Genomic DNA, 6,000 nt, shown 5'->3' on the forward strand with positions numbered 1-6,000 from the left:
TGTCTTGCACTATGGGCACAATCTTTCCTGTTATCTGAGAAATTATGTCTGATTTCATTTTTCCCAGATCCTCTTTTGTTGCCAGTTCAGAGAGTTCAGTTGGTTGAGTATCAGAGTGCTCCATCTCATTTCCCTTTGAGGTTGCCATAGGTGATCCAGAAGTCTGTTTTTGAGGCTTGTTTATGTGTCTTCTCATTTCCACGGCGGGGTCGGGGGGGGTACTTCTGGTGCCTGTGGGGCTCACCTTTTTTGCCCTAGGAGCATGGAATGGTGACTGGGAGCCTCCTTCTGGGTGCTGGGACCAGCTCACCTTCTCTGCCCTAGGAGCATGGAATGGCAGTGGGTGAGCCTCCTTCCGGGTGCTGGGACTCTCCTTGCTATTTTTAAAAGTAAGTAAATGTAAGGTATGTAGAGACTGTATAATAAAAGAGTTTTCATTTTCAATACTGAATACTGAACCCAAGGCCTCCTTCTTGAGCTTCAGAACTGAACCTTTTCATTTTTTATTTTGAGATAAGTTCTCACTTAGCTGCCCAGGAGGGACTTGAACATGCCATCCTCCTGCTTCAGCCTCCCAAGGTGCTGGGATTACAGGCATATGCCACTAAGCCTGGCTGCTGTAGTCAAGAGATGGATTACCTTAAGCTTTTGGACCTGGGATGGCAGTAATTCCATGAGAGGTCAAGGGAGCAGAAATCTAGGGGGGCAGGAAAGAAGACCATTGATGGCTTGGGATCACTTAGAACAGTCTTGAGTCAGTGAAGCTGTGTGCATCTATTGGTAGGTGTGTTGGGGAGCAGGTGCAGAGGTCCTGGGAAAAAATGAAGTTTTGGAAGTACTTACAGTCTCAATATGGTCTGGCCTGGGAGAGAGCTAACACATTTGCTCTGGCTATGATCTTATTTTCACTGCTGCTCTCCTCAACCAAATGGTAGAGCTGGGTTGTAAATCCAAGTGTGGGTGGATATGAAGATGATAGTTTAAATATTACCTGGGAAACAGTCAAGCAGAAAATCTGAATTTGCTAATCATGCATAAACTATAAATGCAGATAATATTTTCTGAACACTTACTTTATCTGCCAGGGCATTTCTAAGCCTTTCTTACAAATTAACTCACTTAGTCCTCATCAAACTCCATGAGATAAGGAATATTGTATTTGTCATGTATTACATAAGGAAAATAAGGAGAAATATATCAAAGAACCTGCCAAACACAACATGACCAGTAAGAGACAGTGAGGAGGTTCAAACACAGGCAATCAGATCCTGGGATACTCCACCTTAATCCTAACACAACTAGTTTTAGAAGTGACACAAATAGAGGTTTGGATTTATTATCACTTTGACCTATAAGTAAATCCTAACTTACATAGTCTATAATTTGAAATGTAATGGGTCATTACAATTTTTCATGTGGAGTCAAATGTGAAAAAGAGGAAAATTGGTATTTTCAGGACACTAGATAAAACTAGCAAACTATGAAACTGTGGCTTTGATTTGAGTATCTGTGTCTTCATCAATTTGTATCTTTCTTCATCTGATTTTTATATTTTATAAGGGAAAATAGTCCTACTTTCTGTCTGCTTGGCATGCATTTGGAAATTGTAAAATAAAACCATTTATCTCCATCTAATGATGGGTTTTGCAATCTATGGGAAAATTCATCGTGTTGATATCCTTACCTAATTTCACTGGTTCAGGGTACTACCTTATTTCTTCAAGTTATGTTTGCCTTATTATTTTTTAAATTTTGTTTTGTAGATTTGGTGACAAGCAGCTTTAGAGAGAAAGCACCACAAGTTTGTGAATTTTTGAGTGGGAGCATTAACAAGGTTGTTGAGTATTTGATTGGGTAGGTTGTGCAGTGTTGTCTGTGGTGCAAGGTGCCCTGTAGTAGTGCAACATGTATTCATCTACCTGCAAAAATACTGATGAGTGTGTGGTTGTGGGTGGCATCTAGGTATGAAAGTGTTGGTAGAATGTGTGGTAAAACTGTCTAAAAATCCATGATTTTGCATATGTGAATTTCTGAGTATGTATGAGTCAGTATAGGGTTTGGGGTGCAGTTGGAGATATGGAATAAAAGGGTTGAAAAAAATCTTAATATCAATAAGGCAGATGAAATTCCAGCAAGGGGAGTCACACGTTTCTTGTAGCAAAGAGATTAACTGACATTTAGACATTATGAGGTGTGCTACGTGATAAGGTACTAAACAAAAATACTTGGTAATTATGTGAATTTCTTCCAAATTTGTTCATTTCAAAAAAAAAAAAACAACCCTTTCTTTTACCCTGCATAGATAGCACTATTTAATTTCCTCCACTATGGCAGAGTATTTACTAGGAGATACAATTCTAAGCTTTATACCTAGTTTTGTGAACTTTTTTTAGATCTGATCTTTCTTGCCTATGAAATGAACAAATCTGTCTTCCTCTGTCTCTTTTGTTATTTCAGAAAACTGCTGCCAGGGATTTAGCTCAGTCATTCTGCCGCTTGCCTCACAAGTGCAGGGTCGGAAGTTCGATCATCGGTACCAAAAAAAAAAAAAAAAAAGACAAAGAAAACTACTGCACTGTCAAATCATAAATAAAATTTTTATTAATATATGTGGTACATAATAATACATTAGTCATGGGAAACTATGAATGAATGTATCAAAAATTAATTTAAAAATTGATGACAAACTTAATTTTTTAAGTTAATTTTTTGGTCCATCTTTTTCAATTATTTTTTTTTGGTACTGGGAATTGAACTCAGGGCCTTACGCTTGGGAAGCAGGGGTTGGCACAACTGAGCTAAATCCCCGGCCCTCTTTAAAATTAATTTTATTGGTATATTTTAGGTATACAATATAATGACATTCATCATTGGAAATTTGCAGCTTTACATAATCTCTCTATTCTGACTTTTCCCCCATTCCCCTGCCCTCCCTTTAACCCCTCCATTCCTCCTTATTTACATTTTGTTTCCAATTTTCTCATACTAATTCCATTCCCTTCTTTCCTTCTCCTTACCACTCCCACTTCCCCTTCCCATTTTCCCCTTTTCTTCCTATTTCACATTATCGATTATAACTTTTAGTCCTTATTTACACTTTCAGTTTCTCACGCTAGAGAAACTATTTGGGATTTGTACATGTATGTCCTATTTATATCACCTAAGAGTGCTGACTCAATGTGTATCCATTTAGCTATAAATGTCTCTAATTTCTCATTTTTCATGGCTGAGTAGTACTTCATTTTATTAAAAAATCACATTTTCTTTATCCAGTCTCCAGTTCATGGGGAATTGGGCTGCTTCCAAGTTTTAGCTATTACAAATTGTGCTGCTATGAACATGGGTATACATAGATCATTATGGTATGATTCTTTTAATTCTTTGGGGAAGATACCCATCAGGGAAATAGCTGGGTCAAATGGGACTTCCAGTCCTAGTTCTTTGAGGTATCTCCATACAGATTTCCACAGTGGTTGCACGAGTCTACACTCTCACCAGCAGTGGAGTAGTGTTCCTCTCTCCCCACATCCCTGACAGCATTTGTTATTGGTTAATTTCATGTTAGGAGCCATTCTTTCTGGGGTGAGTTGGAATCTCAGTGTTGTTTTCATTTGTGTCTCTGCAATGACCAGAGATGTTGAACATTTTTTCATATGTTTATTTGCTATTTCTACTTCTTTGTCTGAGAAATGTCTGTTTATTTCAGATGCCCATTCTTGGATTGGGTCTTTAAATTTGGGAGGTCTGATTTTTTTTTGTTCTTTATAGATTCTAGATAGTAGACCTTTGTCTGAAGAATAGCTGGTGAAAATTTTTTCCCACATTGTAGGTTGTCTCTTCACATTGTTGGTGGTTTCTCTTGCTGTGCAGAAGCTTTTTAATAAGAAGAGATTCAACTTGTAGATTGTTTGTGCTAGTTCATGGGCAACTGAGGTTTTGTTCATAAAATGTTTTCCAACATGAATGTTTTCAAGAATTCTACCTAACCTCTGTTCCAGAAAGTTCAGTGTTTCTGTTTTAATATTTAGATCTTTAATTCATTTCAATGTTCATTTAGTGCATGGTAAGAGATACAGGTCTAGTTTTAATCTTTAGCAAGTTGAAACTCAATTTTTCCAGCACCATTTATTAATGATGCTATCTTTCCTTCAGTGAGAGTGTTTGGCTCCTTTGTTGAAGATGCGGTGGCTGAGTGTGTCTGGAGGTGTTTCTGCATCTTCTAATGTGTTTCACTGGTCCTCAGGTCTGTTTCTTTTCCAGTACCATGCCTTTTTTATCACAGTAGATTTGTAGTACAGTTTCAAACTGGGGGTTGTGATACCCCCTGCCATGTCTCTGTTGCCTAGAGTTGCTTTGGTGTTCTAGGTCTCTTCTTGGTCCAAATGAATTTTGGGATTGCTTTCTGAAGGTCCATGAAGTATGCTGGTGGAATTTCAATTGGGATTGCATTGAATCTATATAGCAGTTTTGGAAGTATGGCTACTTTCATTATGTTGATTCTTCCTACCCAGGAGTGAGGGATGTCTTTCCATTTTCTGATATCATCTTCAATCTCTGTGTTTCAGAGTGCTATAGTTATCAGAAAAGAGGTCTTTGATTTCTTTTGTTAGGTTGATTCCTAGGTATTTCAGTTTTTTGGATGCTACTGTGAAAGGAATTGTTTTTCCTATTTCTCTCTTAGTGAGTCTGTTGTTCATGTAGAGGAAAGCTATTGGTTTTTGTGTGTTGACCTTGTATCCAGCTACTTTACTGAATTTGGTTATTAAGTCTAGAAGACTTTTGTGGAAGTTCTTGGGGTCTTCTATATAAAGTATCATGTAATCTGCAAATAATGACAGTGTGACTTCTTCATTTCCTATCTTGATTATTTTAATTTCTTTCTCTTATCTAAGGGCTGTGGCTAATGTTTCAAAGACTATATTGAAAAGGATTGATGATAGTGGACGTTCTTGTCTTGTTCCTGATTTCAGTGTGAAAGATTTCAGTTTTTGACTATTTAGTATGATATTGGCTGTTGGTTTTTTTTTGTATTAAATTCTTTTATTGGTACATTGTAGGTATACAACACAATTGCATTTCTCACTGGGATTTGTACCTTTACATAATGCATCTTGGTTCTTATTTTTTCCCCATTCCTAGCCCTCCCTTCACGCCCTCCACCCTTCCCTATTTACAAAGACTTTATTTCCATTTTTTCCATTTCTCATCTTTTTTCCTTTCCCTTCTTTCCTTTCCCCTGCCCCTCCCACTACCCTTACCCCTTTGGACCTTGTCTTCCTATTTTACATTATCGATTATTCATTCTAATTATTGGTACATTTTAGGTATACAATATAATGACATTCATCATTGGAAATTTGCACCTTTACATAATCTCTCTTGGTTCTTATTTTTCACCCTTGCCCAGCCCTCCCATCAACACCTCCAGTCCTCCCTATTTACAAAGATTTTGTTCCTATTTTTCCATTTTCTCATATTAATTCCATTCCCTTCTATCCTTTCCCCACCCCTCCCACTTCCTTCCCCTTTGCCCCTTTTCTTCCTATTTCACATTACCTATTATACATTTAGTCCTTATTTACACTTTCATTTTCTCACTCCAGAGAAACTATTTGGTATTTATACATGTGTGTCCTATTTATTTCACTTAAGAGTATTCCCTCAATGTTCATCCACTTAGCTATAAATGTCTCTAATTTCTCTTTTTTATGGCTGAGTAGTACTCCATTTTATTAAAAAACCCACATTTTCTTTATCCAGTCTCCAGTTGATGGACATTTGGGCTGTTTCCAAGTTTTAGCTATCACAAACTGTGCTGCTATGAACATGGGTGCACAAATATCACTGTGGTATGATTCTTTTAATTCTTTGGGGAAGATCCCCAGCAGTGGAATAGTGGGGTCAAATGGGACTTCCAGTCCTAATTCTTTGAGGTATCTCCATACTGATCTCCACAGTGGTTGCACCAGTCTACACTCCCACCAGCAGTGGAGCAGGGTT

This window comes from Heterocephalus glaber, unplaced genomic scaffold (genome assembly GCF_053883595.1).
Source record: "Heterocephalus glaber isolate CG9 unplaced genomic scaffold, H.glaber_assembly_v1.0 deba00000281, whole genome shotgun sequence".
Taxonomy (NCBI): Eukaryota; Metazoa; Chordata; class Mammalia; order Rodentia; family Bathyergidae; genus Heterocephalus; species Heterocephalus glaber.